The sequence below is a fragment of the Bos indicus x Bos taurus genome, chromosome 18 (genome assembly GCF_003369695.1).
Source record: "Bos indicus x Bos taurus breed Angus x Brahman F1 hybrid chromosome 18, Bos_hybrid_MaternalHap_v2.0, whole genome shotgun sequence".
Lineage (NCBI taxonomy): Eukaryota > Metazoa > Chordata > Mammalia > Artiodactyla > Bovidae > Bos > Bos indicus x Bos taurus.
Genome location: NC_040093.1, coordinates 47,544,328 through 47,557,508, shown reverse-complemented (window position 1 = coordinate 47,557,508; position 13,181 = coordinate 47,544,328). Strand labels below are relative to the sequence as shown.

Genomic DNA, 13,181 nt, shown 5'->3' with positions numbered 1-13,181 from the left:
CCCACTCCAAGGTCAGCGTGAGAAAGGATGGTCCCTTGAGAGCTCAGTCCCACCCCAACCCTGCATGGGGGTGAAGGCGTGAGTACCCTGCCCACTGTGGCGACGCCTAAAGACTGCCGATAGAGACAAGGAAAAGGAGGAAGGGAGGGGCCTGTCGGAGCCTTCTGTGGCCCACACAGATCAAGGCTCGGAGCTAAGCTCCAAGCCAAGCTTCCCTCAACGTGCTGTCAATATATTACAGAGTAAGAGGGGAGAGCACCAGCTGCCACCCTTGGGGGCTATGGCTAAGCTCCGTGCATCCCCTCATATCGTCCTCACAATGGTCCCAGGAAGCAGGATAAGCATCCCCACTTCAGATGAGCACAGGGAGAGCACAGAGAGGTTGAGTAACTTACTCAAGGTCACACAAGTAGTATCTTCAACCTCAAACCCAATTCTTGCTCTTAACAAAGGGAACAACAATCTGGCCCTGTGCTGCCAAGGGAAAACACAGATGAAGAGGCAGAAGTGAAGTTCTCCACCTTGGCAAACATTGGCTCAGTGACTGTCAGTGACCAAGACAGGGCCCAGCTCTGGGAGAATCGGACATGGTCGCTGCCTGAGGGAGTGAGCAGAACAGGAAGGGAACCAGGCACATACAGGAGGAACGTCGTTACCAAGCAGACAGCAATGAGGACCAGGAGGAAGTCAGCTCCCAAGACTCAGGAGCAGGCACAGTAATTATGGCAGGGCAATCGTGGTGGCCTCCTGGAGGAGGCGTCATGTAGACTGAGCTTTGAAGGAGGAGCTCCATAGGCAGACGGCCCCCGCCAGAACAGGAGTCAAGGGGAGTGGGTGAAAGGGCTTAACTCATCAAACCCTCTGAGCCCTCACTACTCCAGGTGGTGGGTGGGCCATCAACACCACTCTGGAGCTGGCTTAGAATGCAGAATCTCAGACCCCTCCCAGAACGGCTGAGTCAGCACCTGCGTTTTAACAAGATCACCAAATTTGCCTACATGGTCAAGTTTGAGCAGGGCCAATGTAAACCACGCCTGGAAACCACGGTGAGACCTCCCCCAAATCCCGAGGAACAATGTCATCATCACTCCCGGGGCCCACACCCACACACACGCCCGACTGTGGCCCTGGTGTATAGCCAGGCTTCAAGTCACCAAAATAACTGCTGATTTCCAACATCCATCAGTGGGGGCCCAGACCCTAGGGAGCACCCAAGGTTGGATAAAGTAGGACCAGCCCCTCCGTCAGGACAGCCCTCATCATTGGTGCCTGTGAAAAATTCCAGAGCCCCAGGAGAGGTGAGGGCAGATACACTGGGCTCGTGGAGTGGACAGTCCCCAGTCAGCAGGGCTGGGAGCTTGCAACTTCACTGCAGAGAGCAAGGGTACAATGGCAGAGCAGCTGCTGTATGCCAGCCTGCGGGTACAGGACGAATGGCACAGAGGCCCTGCCTCCGAGGAAGCTCCAAGTCCACCCTTGGAGGTGAACTCAGCAAGACAAACCCCCCTCCAGCGAAGCCATCAGTCAGGCCACGGGGGAGAGAAAAAAAGAGTCAGAAGAGAGAGAGAGAGAGACACACACACACACACACACACACTCCCTTGCACGTACCCCGGGCACCAGCATACATGTGCACACACACGTGCACGGCAGACGTGGCACAGAGGAAGCAATGTACAGTGCAGCCCAGCGGGGCCCCTGGCTGGTCCAGAGCCAGAGGAAAGGGTGGGCAGGAAATACCACATCCCCTCGGAGAGCTGGGCCAAGTCAGCCCCGAGGGCCTGGGATGCAGCACAGAGGGGTGCGGAGGCCACAGAGCCCCCAAGAGTCTGAGTCAGGGCCGAGGCACCTGGGCACAGTCGCACACACCACACACACACACACACAAGTGCATGCCTCCGTGTGCACTCGGGGCACAGATGCCCTACCTCGTGGACTGCTCACCATGGTAACAGAGTGGCCACCTCTCAGCTCCAGTCACCACCTGAAGGTCTCCGAGGCCTCCTGAGCTGGGGGAAGCAGCGCTAACAAAGGCCCGCCTGGCCAGGGGTCCACGGTACAGACCAGTCGGCGCATGCCTGCCACGCTCCCCCGGTGAGCTCGGGGCCACCGCATCTTCCTACCCCGCCTGCCTGGCTCCACTCAGCTCAACTCCCCACAGACGCCCCAGCAGAGCTAATGAGAAACTCCCCAGCTGGCCCCATATAAAAACGCATTTCATAAGTCTTTAAAATGCTAGGAAATTCTCCATCTATTTAGGACTTTCCTGCTCCTTTAAAATGTCCCCTGGTCCTTGTGGAGGAAATGACTGGGTTGGGGGCTCAAGCGCAGGAGGTGGGCAGCACCAGCCGAGCCAGCCGGGAGTCAGGGGCATCTTCCTTCGTCAGCCCCAGGATCGCGGGAAAGGGTAAGGATACCCTCACCGATGAGCCAGGGTAAGGCAGTCACTCAGGAGAAAATTCAGGGTGAGGGAACCCTGGGGGAGAGGAGAGGAGAGAGGGAGACAGTCTCTCCAGCCTTGATCTGAGGATTGAAGAAGTCAAAAAGTCCTGGGAGCCCCTAAGAACAACTCCAAAGGGGAAAAAGACCACCGACACAAAGGCATTGGTAAGAGTGTTGTTCATGAGTTCAAAACTGAACGCGGTTCAAGTGTCCAGCGGGGAGGGGCAGTTGAGGCAATGACTGCCCATCCTCCCAGAGATGCCGATGTGGTGACTGAGGGCAGGGTGTGTGGATCGAGAGGTCTCCAAGAAGCTCGGGGCTCACGGGGGCTCCACGGAGCCCACCAGTGCATTCAGCCTGCTCTTCACCTCGAGAGAAGGGATGGAGCTGGAAAGCGGGCCAAGAGAAATGTAAACAGCAAGCGAGCAGGAGCACAGAGTGGTGGGTGGAGTCTCCGTGAAGTAGTTGAAATAATAAATACGTGCTCTAGGACAACACTGGCAGGGTGGGAAGGAAGCCCCGAGAAGGTTCAGAGGAGCAGGCTGGGCTGCACGGAGGAGCCTCAACTCCCTGAAGAGAAAGGTCCGGTCTTCCAGACATTTCTGTCAAGTTCTCTCCACGGTGGAAACGTGGAGGTGAAGGACCGCAGCGGGTGAGGAGGCTGCCACCTCTGTCTGTGATGGGGGCACTGACCACTCCCCCACCCCACAGCTAACCGGAGTCAGATTAAAGGAAAGGCTTCCAGCCTCCCTCTGCCAAGGGGCCCCCAGGCACCGGACATCCAGATGCCACTCTAATCTTCCCCCTCTGAGCAGGTCTCTGAGCCTGCAGCCCTAACACAGACCCACCACCCCACTGCAAACTGCACACACACCCAACATGCAGGGGGGCCTAGAGGCAGGCGGGCTGGGGTCAGGCGGTGGGAGTCTCTATGGACAGCATGACCCACAGTGTTTTCCAGATCTGGCCTTTGAAGATGGGAAGTGTGTTCAAGGCCTTCTAAACAGGCACCTCCTCTCCCTTCCGGCAGCGATCCGGGAGGCCTGGCCCTCGTAAGACTCCCACCTGACCCAGGAAGGACCTGCACACTAAGCTGACCCTAGCCCTGAGCCTCTGGTTCCCCTCTGACACAAAGAGCCTGGACCAAGATTCCACAGGCAGACCTACCATTTACAATTTAAGTGCCACAGTGATGCTGGAGCTGTGTGTGTGTGTGCGCACGCTCAGCCGTGTCCAACTCTTTGCGACCCCATGGACTATATAGCCCACCAGGCTCCTCTGTCCATGGGATTTCCCAGGCAAGAATACTGGAGTGGGTTGCCATTTCCTCCTCCAGGGCATCTTCCCAACCCAGGGATCAATCCTGCATCTCTTGCATCTCCTGCACTGGCAGGGCGGATTCTTTAACCAACTGCGCCACCTGTCTGGGTTCAAATCCCGGCTCTGCCACTTCCTAGCTGTGTGACCTTGAAGCAAGTCACTAGCATCCACGTGCCCCGGTTTCTGTATGTGAAAGGCACCAAGAAGGAGAACTGGCTCCTAGAAGCGACTCATGCATGGGAGTAATGGTTTCGTTAACCAGGACGATGAGACCTACAACGGGGCAGGAAGGCCTGAAACTCTGATCACACCAGCAAGGTCTCAGGCTGCTGGGCCACTCACACACAATCGATTATACTGTTTCTCTCCAACCGCAAATGTGTGTGTCACCGTGCCAGACGTGAAGTTGACTCACCTGTCCCGGCATTGACAGTGAGTGTTTGTCAGCAAATAAACTGTTTTCCATCACCAGACTGCCCCAGACCTTCCTCGTGCTCCATCCCCAGCTTGGTCCAGGGCAGCCATGCTGGAAGGAAGCCCAGCCTGCCCTGAAACCTGATCCAGGGAGGCAGGAGGTTCTGGTGAGGCAGTTACACAGAGGTAAGCCCCTTCGTCTCCCAGCTCAGACTTAGTGACCGGCAGAAGGGAGGCAAAGCGGAGCGTGGTTGGTTTGGTTCCCTGAAACCCCCCACTGCAGGCTACTATCATCCTGGTGCCTGCCACTCAGATGGTTCATTCCAAAGGGCCTGGGGGAAGAGAGAAGAAGCACTGAGGGAAAAAGGACCTCCCCACTGAGCTGGGCTGGAGGCAGACGGTGGGGCGCAGAGAGGCCTGGAAAGTGGCCCCTGGGTAGAGACGCGCTTGGCAACCTTCTAATGGTGGCCAGAATGAAATCAGCTGGCAGAAGGACATTCTTTGGCCTGAGCAGTGTTTTTTCAAATATACCGATTGACCAAAATGAGATAGCATTTCACATCTAGGAAAGCTAGAATCCACAAAAAAAGGAAAATTACACATATTAATGAGGATGTGGAAACATTGGAACCCTCATCTCTCAATATGAGCTGTTTTAAAAAGACGTGAGTTGCTAATTTTTTAATCTAAGAACACCACATAAAAATCCAGCTCTCTGGCTTCTCTTTTTAAAACTCAGAGAACGTGGGGATTCTGGGCCCAGGTGCCCTGTCAACAATCAGCTGGCACTGAGGTATGGCTGTCCCGGTGGCAAGGCCTGGGGTGCAGTGCACAGTACCGCCTCCCTGCCACCTGCCCGCTCACCTGTGCCACCAGCCTGCCCCAGGTGAGCCTTTGAGCTTGGGATCCTTGTGGGCTTTCACAAAGGACCCTCACAGTTCCCTAAGGAATTTGAACTCACGGCCTGGCAAGGTAGGAAGAAAAGCTTGAGAGTAATCTATGACCCCGCCCCTGAAATCACGTGCGCAATGCTCTGTGCCTTTGGGAAGAGAATCTACACTTCCTTCCACTGGATGCTTGGGGCTTCCCCGGTGGTACTAGTGGTAAGAACCCGCCTGCCAATGCGGGAGACAGGAGAGACAAGGTTCAGTCCTTGGGTTGGGAAGATCCCCTGGAGGAGGGCATGGCAACCCACTCCAGTATTCTTGCCTGGAGAATCCTATGGACAGAAGAGCTTGGTAGGCTACAGTCTACAGGGTCACACAGAGTCAGACACGACTGAAGTGACTTAGCACACACACAAGATACTATCCCTTCATCCCCCTTTTTATGGATCAGAAAAAACAGGATGCAATGGGAAATGAGTTTAAACCCTACATCCACCAGGCACCCCCATACCTCAGCTCTAAACAGTCTCCTTCCCCCAGGTTCTGCCACCAGCAGCCCCATCTTTGCCAGAGGAGAGGCAAGGGCAGGCCCCCTCCTCCCATGACGCCCTGGCCAGAAGGGAGAACTGCAGGGAGACTGCTCGCCGCCCTGCCAGGCGGGGCTCTCCATCACTGTCAGGGCCCTGACTCAAGGGCACAGACAGCAGGTCAGGTTGCTCCTGGGGGTGGTGGCCACCGGGTCCCCACAGGCAGCAGAGGCCACTGTGCCTCCTGCTTCTTTACTGCAGCTCTCCATCATGCTCCCAGAGCCAGGAAAAGCCGGCGAGGGGACGCCGGCACCCTGGGGAGAGGAGGCGGAGCTGCCCGGTGTCCACGGCTCTGCACTCCCAGTAAGATGCCCTCTGCCTCCCTCTTCGCCGCACCCTGCGTTCCTCCGGTCTGATGAGCCAAAAGGCCCTCCATGGCCACCCTTGGGCCCTCTGCCTCCAGGGACCACTGTAGAGCCCCCATGAGGCCTCAGGTCTCTGCTCAGCTATCTACCTCCCAGTGGCGGGCAGCATGGAGGTTACACCCCAGGCTCTGGTGGCAGGAGGACTCAGGTTCGAGTCCCTGCTCCACAGCAACCTGGCTGGGGACGGCGGATCTGCGACTGCACCGTTCCAAGCCTCCTTCCCTCATCCACCAAATGAGGACAGCAGTTCTCAGTGATGGTGCCAAGGGTGGCTTGGGGAGGCTTTGCTCCCCCATAATCTTCTTTGGCACCTGCCCCCATTCTCTGATGCAGCCAAGTGACATTTTCTCAGCTTAACGAGAAACGTTATTCTAAAGCAGCTTCAGCCAGGCCTTTGGCCCCGTCCTCTACCAGATGGCAGCCCCGAACCAGCCCATGGAGAAACTGTGGACTTGCTGCTGGAAATACCACCCAGCTCCCAGGGTTGTCATGATGGCTCAGGGAGACCCTGGGGGGTAAAACACGTTTGCTCTGTGTCCTGGCACAGACCAAGTATGTGCTCACCAAACGCCAGGCCCCACGTCCAGGACTGTCTCTGCCACCAGCCTCATCCTACCACCAGGGACTTGTGCCATCTCACAAGTCTCGTGCTCAGGGAATACAAGCTGACTTTAATAGCCCGAGTCCAACAGGATTGGGAAGGAAAATCTATCACGTACATGCACTGTCAAAAAGAAATAATCAGAATCAGGCCAAAGGAAACAGAACAATCCATTGCCCGGCTGTGGATTATCCAATGCCCAGGATGCTTGGCCCTCCCTTTCCCACCTCCGAGCGGATGATGGAAAGCTGACAGGCACCAGTCCCCTGAGGGCCGGAGGGACTCATGAGGAGTTGAGCACCTCCTCCTGCCTGTGCATGTAGGGTGCGCTCAGCTCTTGACTGGAAACTTGCAAACTGCACGACCTTCACCACTCCTGAGAGTGCCCGAAGGCCCTAAGGCTGGCGGTCCCACTGTAGCATCAGAGCATTGTGGACCCCAGGCCCGCACACAGCCCTCGGCATCACCCCTGCTTTCTACAGGAGATACACCCGGGCCCTGACACCCCCTGCACAGAGCTCCATGCCCACCACACCGTCGGCGCCCTCCCACATGCTGCTGCTGTCCTGGTCTGTCCTCGTCGCCGCTCGCACCACTGGGAACACAGCTGGGAGGGAGGCCCTTATACGGACATGACCAGGCTGGGCGCTTTTCTGGTGTGGGGTTTTGGAGCACAGCGGGGGCCCTCATCAGACCCTGCAAGCCTGAGCATGTGCACCCCCACATCCGTCAGGACACCTGGATGAGATATGGAGTTTCACAACCTCGCTGTGTTCCTCCGACTGTGGGGAATGCATCTCGACCGCACAGAAAGAGACAGGGCATGGGCCATCCAGCACCTCCCCCTATCCTGCCTAAAGTGTAGCCCCCAAGGCCTGCCCTAACCCAGGGCTCTCCTCCTGAGAACCTGAGCACCACCCCACCCTGGCTTCATACCTGGCCCCTGCCCTGGAGGGGGCCCCTGCCACCAAGGACCAGGCACCTGCAGACACCACAGTGCCCAAACCTGAGCCAGCCAGGACCCAACCAGGACTGTTCGGACTTTCCAAGCAGCACAGCTCCCGCTACAGAGAGCCCTGGACCAGGAGTCCCGGAACCTGGTTTCAGGCACTGGCTCCCCACTTGCCTTCAGCTCAGTCTGTACCAGCATTCCCCAGATTTCAGTCACCTGGGAACCATCTTCATGATTTTTTCCTGAATCCAAGCATTATTACTTAAAAACTTTGTCAACACAATTTTCTCAATTAAATGACTTCAGCATCGTCTTAAATCACACGCAGCCATAAAATCACAAATTCGATGTGTAACCGTTCAAGTGTTAAGCGTTGGTACGCCTGATGCCTAACGCCTCGTTTCTGCAATGACTAACCCAGAGCATACCTCCCTCTTTGCCTCAATTTCCACACCTAAAAGACAAGGAGGCTGAACTAAATGGCTCCCTCACAGGTCTTCTCGGGCCCAAGGTTCTCCCCCGTGGAATTGGAGACAGATGGCCAGGATCCTGGGACAGGGGACAAGGCGGGAGAGTCTGGGGCCTGCTGGACCGGGAACAAGGGCCCTGCTGTCAACAGAGGCTGACAACTTGCACAGCAAATGGGAGAGTGGTGCCCTCCCTTCCGGAGCTCCCAAGGACCCCAAGCCAGCTGCAACCCCAAGCTCCAGGGGCAGCTCCAGATTCTAGAATTTTATAGGGAGATAAACCTCATTCATCCACCTCTTTCTATAGCTGGGGAAACTGAGGCACCAGAAGGCACTTAGGCAAGGGCAGAACTGAGCAGGAAAACCCAAGTCCCCTGACAGCCTAGTCACCCCATCACCCTCCAAAGGCCATGCTAAGTCACTTCAGTCGTGTCCGACTCTGTGCGACCCCATAGCCCACCAGGCTCCCCCATCCCTGGGATTCTCCAGGCAAGAACACTGGAGTGGGTTGCCATTTCCTTCTCCAATGCAAGAAAGTGAAAAGTCAAAGTGAAGTCTCTCAGTCATGTCCGATTCTTAGCGACCCCATGGATTGCAGCCTAACAGGCTCCTCCGTCCATGGGATTTTCCAAGCAAGAGTTACTGGAGTGGGGTGCCATTGCCTTCTCCGTCCAAAGGCCATGCCCCCCGTAATTCTAACCGCTCCTTCTTACCTCCCCCTGGAGGGGTGGGCTCGGGTCTGCCCACCCGAGAATGCAATGGGGCCACTTCCAGGAAAGCAAATAAAGGAATTCTGATTTCGATTGGAGTTTAAAGGTCCTATTAGAGTGGCTTTTATGCAATTAGGCTGGAATGAATGTGCAGCGACGCCCATGGCAGGGAGCTTCAGAGCCTGTGTAGTGGGGGTGCGGTGGCCCAACTGAGTATGCCCACAAGAGAGGAACATGGCCCCCAGGGGAATAAGGGCATATTAGTCTCCGTATGTAATAGATTTTATTGACCATATGGAACTGATATAAAATCACGTTGCACGGGGTAATCTGGACTGGAGACAGGAATGTGACAGGAAGAATATGACTTCCATAACCAGCTGGGTGGCTTTCTGAATTTCCTGAGCCAGCCCCCCAGGACGCCCACCAAGTTTCCCGCCGGCCCCTGGGCATTTACCTGATGCTGTCACGGAGGAATCCCAGGCCAGCGAGAAGTCCGAGGCCTCCCCCTCTTCAACTGAAAGAGAGAACAGAGACGGGCCTATGAGTTTTGAAGTTGTGCAAACAGGTCATTGGTGCTGGGGGGCAGGGGCTGGGGCGTGGTATGTGCAGGACACAGGGCAAAGAGGAAGAATCCTTTGGGGGAGTCCCTAGGGAGTCCCTATGATACCCATGATCAAGGGTGAAAGGATCAAGTCTACAAAGAGACTTTTGTTGGTTTCACAGAGATGTAAAATACTCAGAACAAAACCTATACAGCAAATAAGGGCCGTATCTGTATGGTTCCCCCATCCTTGTGCCCCCAGCAGACATCACAAATCAATCACAGCACTGCCTCGAATCAGATGCAGAGTCAGATTCTTTCTCTACACAGAGCTACAGGCCATTACTGTCTATAATCAGTATCCACTTGAGATAAAGCCATGTACCCCTCACAGAAGTAGAGTGAAGACCCAGACCTCCCCCTGGTCCTCCAGACACTGACCTCCTACCAAGAGCCCCTCAGATCACCACTGAGATGTGAAGGCTTTCTCGATTATTCCAAGAAACAAACAAGACACTCTCAGAGGTTGGCAAAGCGTGGGGTGCTATCCTCTACACTGAGTGCTGACAGACAGACCTCAGGACATGCTGGAGTCGATTCTCCCGTGGTCAGCAGTCCTGGGCCAGCGACGCCACAGTGCAACTCACCTCTCCACTCTACCCCAAGCCCACAGAACCAAGCTGGGGAGGGACGGAGTGTCCCCACCACCCCACATCCTGCTGTGTGAGACGAGGCGGGTAGAGGTGGTGGCCACGCACTAGGAGAACACGGGAGAAATTCTATACAGCATAATAAAACTCTCATCCTGGAATTAATCCCAGTCTGGGGCATGTAATAATATTAAAGCTGGGTTATAGACTTTGTAAAATGGAACTCTGTTTAAGCCAAAAATGTGCATACGTAGTATTTTTCAGATTTAACGGGCTCTGAAGTTCTGCACACGTGCGTGCTGAAGCCACCACGTACCCCCCAGTTCTCTTTGCAATGTCGCTGTCTCTCTGCGGGCACACACTGTGAGCCAGGCCCTGCACCCAGGGTGTTTACTCCCGGTCATCAGACTTTGAGAGGTGACAGGACAGGCCTGAGGTCCTATGCTAGAAAGAGTCCCTACAGAGTTGGGCCTGAAACCCACGGCTGCCCATCTCAAAGGCTGCTCATGTTTCCACCTGAGACACAGAGGACCCTATCCAGAATCCTAGCAACTGGGGGCTAGAGAGCAGCAGCCCACCCCACCCTTCAGAAGGCAGGGACACAGCATGCAGGGCAGTCGGCCTGGGGGAGGAACAAGCAGGCTGGCTTACGGTCAGACGCTGGGTTCAAATCCCAGTCCTGCCTCGAACTAGCTGTATACATGTGTGCACACTAAGTCGTTTCAGTCGTATCTGACTCTTTGCAACCCTATGAACTGTAGCCCGCCAGGCTCTTCTGTCCCTGGGATTTTTCCAGGCCAGAATACTGCAGTGGGTTGCCATTTCCTCCTCCAAGGGATCTTCCTGACCCAGGGATCAAACCCGCATCTCTTATATCTACTGCACTGGCAGGTGGATTCTTTACCATTCGTGCCACCTGGGAAGCCCCTAGCTGTATGACCATGAGTAAACTGTTTACTCTCTAGGCTTCAGTTCTCTCATCTCAAAAACACAGGCAAAAATGGTACCTAAGCCACAGATTATTGGGAAAATTCCATGGGATGATGGTTGTCATCCACTGGAACAGAGACTCAAGCACTCAGGTGGGTTTATTGCCGAGACTAGAACAACTCTTGGAATTAACAAGTCCAGCCCAGCACGGCCCCACCCCTATTTTATCCTCTACCCCTGATCTTTCCCCCTCCGCACAGAGCCTCGCAGGACAGGTTTTCTTTTAACCTTTAGAAACAGCTTGCCCAGGAGGGCACATCCACGTCACTGAGCAGAGGCCAAGGATTGCTAACCAAGAGCCCTCCTTCCCAGATTTGCATCCTAAGAGGAGAAATCAGCAGCTGAGACACTGAAATGCAGAGATGATCTGGATTGGGATCTGGGTTGTTTGACTTAGCCAGTTACAGCTGGGGTGGGGTTTTCAAATATGCAGCTTTGTAAATATGAATTAAGACCTTGAGTCAGACAAAACTGATATTGCTCACTAGGCTGATTGCAGCCAAATAGCCTCCGAAACACAGGCAGATAACGCTAGAACAATCAGAAGCAGGCCGTGCATGAGACGAGCAGCAGTTTTCATGGCTACACCTAAAAATCAGTTTCTTTCACATTTCACTGTTTATTCACTTTAAAATGGAATATAGGTATTGCTTCTATTAAGAGGTTGCTGCCAATGTGTAAGGTCACCATGGTACCATTTCACAGGACACTTTCGACAAGACCTGCCTTGGGTCCCTAGACCTTGTCAACCACAAGCTCCAAGACTTGAATGCAAGGTTCCCAGTTCTCCCTTTGCCCTCAACGTACTCCCAGTATCAGGGCAAAAGGCCCCACGTTTGGGCAACTCAGTGTTCCTTGGTTGGGAAGTGTGACCTCCCGAGTCACTGAACTGGAGGGTGTCCCCAAGATGCCCAGTCCCTCCCTCCCTAAGATCTGACTTCCACCTTCATGGGAAGGAGAAGGAGAAAACACCTGCTCTTTTGGAGCTCTTGGGAGGACTCAAGCTTCTGTTTCTGGGGACAATAAGCCTGCAGAGGTGGGAAGAGGGGGAGAGCAGACCGATGCCCTGGCTGGGGAGTTTCAAAGTGGCGAACGTCATTATAGGCAAACAGCCGCATCACGCACCAGCACCCCCAGAACCACACCCCTCCCAGCGAGGAGCCCACAGGCCAACTCGCCTAGTGACATGGGCACGAACGCGCTTTCTGAAAACTGCTGGCCCACATCTTTTTGAAGGTATAAATACACTGTCCTTTATAGATTCTTGATGAGAAGAAGGAACGCCCAACTCCACCACCACCATCACGCGGCCGTGCACTAGCCGACACTGAACGTGAGAAGGTTCTCCTCCCCTCCAGCTGGCCTTTTCTGCCCAGGCAGGTCTCTTCAACAACAAGATAACTGGCAGGGGCAGCAGGCACAGAGGAAGGAAGGCCTGCCCTACAGCTGGAGCCAGGCACTTGCTGGGGGAGTGGGGCGGGGAGGCCGAGCCATCCCCAAAGCGGAGTTCCACTAGAGAAGCACAATGAACACGGAGGGGTGAGCATCACAGAGAAAATTTGATCAGCTCAACGTCCAGTACAGACAACACCCAGAGGAGCTGCCCAGCTGGTGAGGAGAGCTTGGCGCTTTCTGGGGACTTCCGCAGACTCCAGACTCTAACTTTTTAATTTATAAGATACTTGGCATCACTGAGGCCAAAACACACACTCCCAGCCTTGCCCAGTCTCAAGGGAAACACAGAGAGACCCACTCCTGTGGGTGATGGGCATCTGCAAGCATGGGGTGGGCCATGTAAGGCCAGTGGGTACACAAAGGGAGTGGAGGAGGGGGGACAAGTGTGTAAACATGGGGAGGGGGCACACAGTAAGTGTGAACACACAGGGCAGGGGTGTAGCTGCAAGTGTGTACACACGGCGGGGACACATGCAAAGTCTGCCTGCAAGGCACAGAGGTATAGGGCTTATGCTCACATGGAAGAGGACACAGAGCATTCACTGTGGTTCCTGGAGTGTGTTAAGAAAGATTCTGAGGCTGTCTCAGGGCTTCTGAGGAATCAACATTCCGTGTTCTCTCTCTGCTCTAGGGTCACAAGTTGCAGATGGCTGACTGCCCCGTGGGTGTATACACCTGTGAGCCCCACCAGATGCTGTCTCCCCAGCTCAGCAGCAGGTTCGTAAGTGACCACAGCCCTCCTACTCTGGGAGCACCCGTAGCCTGCCCTCTGTGCATCTTGATGACCGTCGATGAGA

General features: G+C 55.0%; 1 protein-coding gene across 1 annotated transcript in view; it reads right to left on the bottom strand.

The window, feature by feature from the left end:
* Positions 1 to 9,284, bottom strand: part of ZNF423 (zinc finger protein 423) — a 288,075-nt gene extending 278,791 nt beyond the window's left edge. The window contains exon 1 of the mRNA XM_027513678.1: positions 9,203 to 9,284. The gene's annotated coding sequence lies outside the window, so the exon portion shown is untranslated. The remainder of the gene's footprint in view (positions 1 to 9,202) is intronic.
* Between the last annotated feature and the right edge of the window lie 3,897 nt (positions 9,285 to 13,181).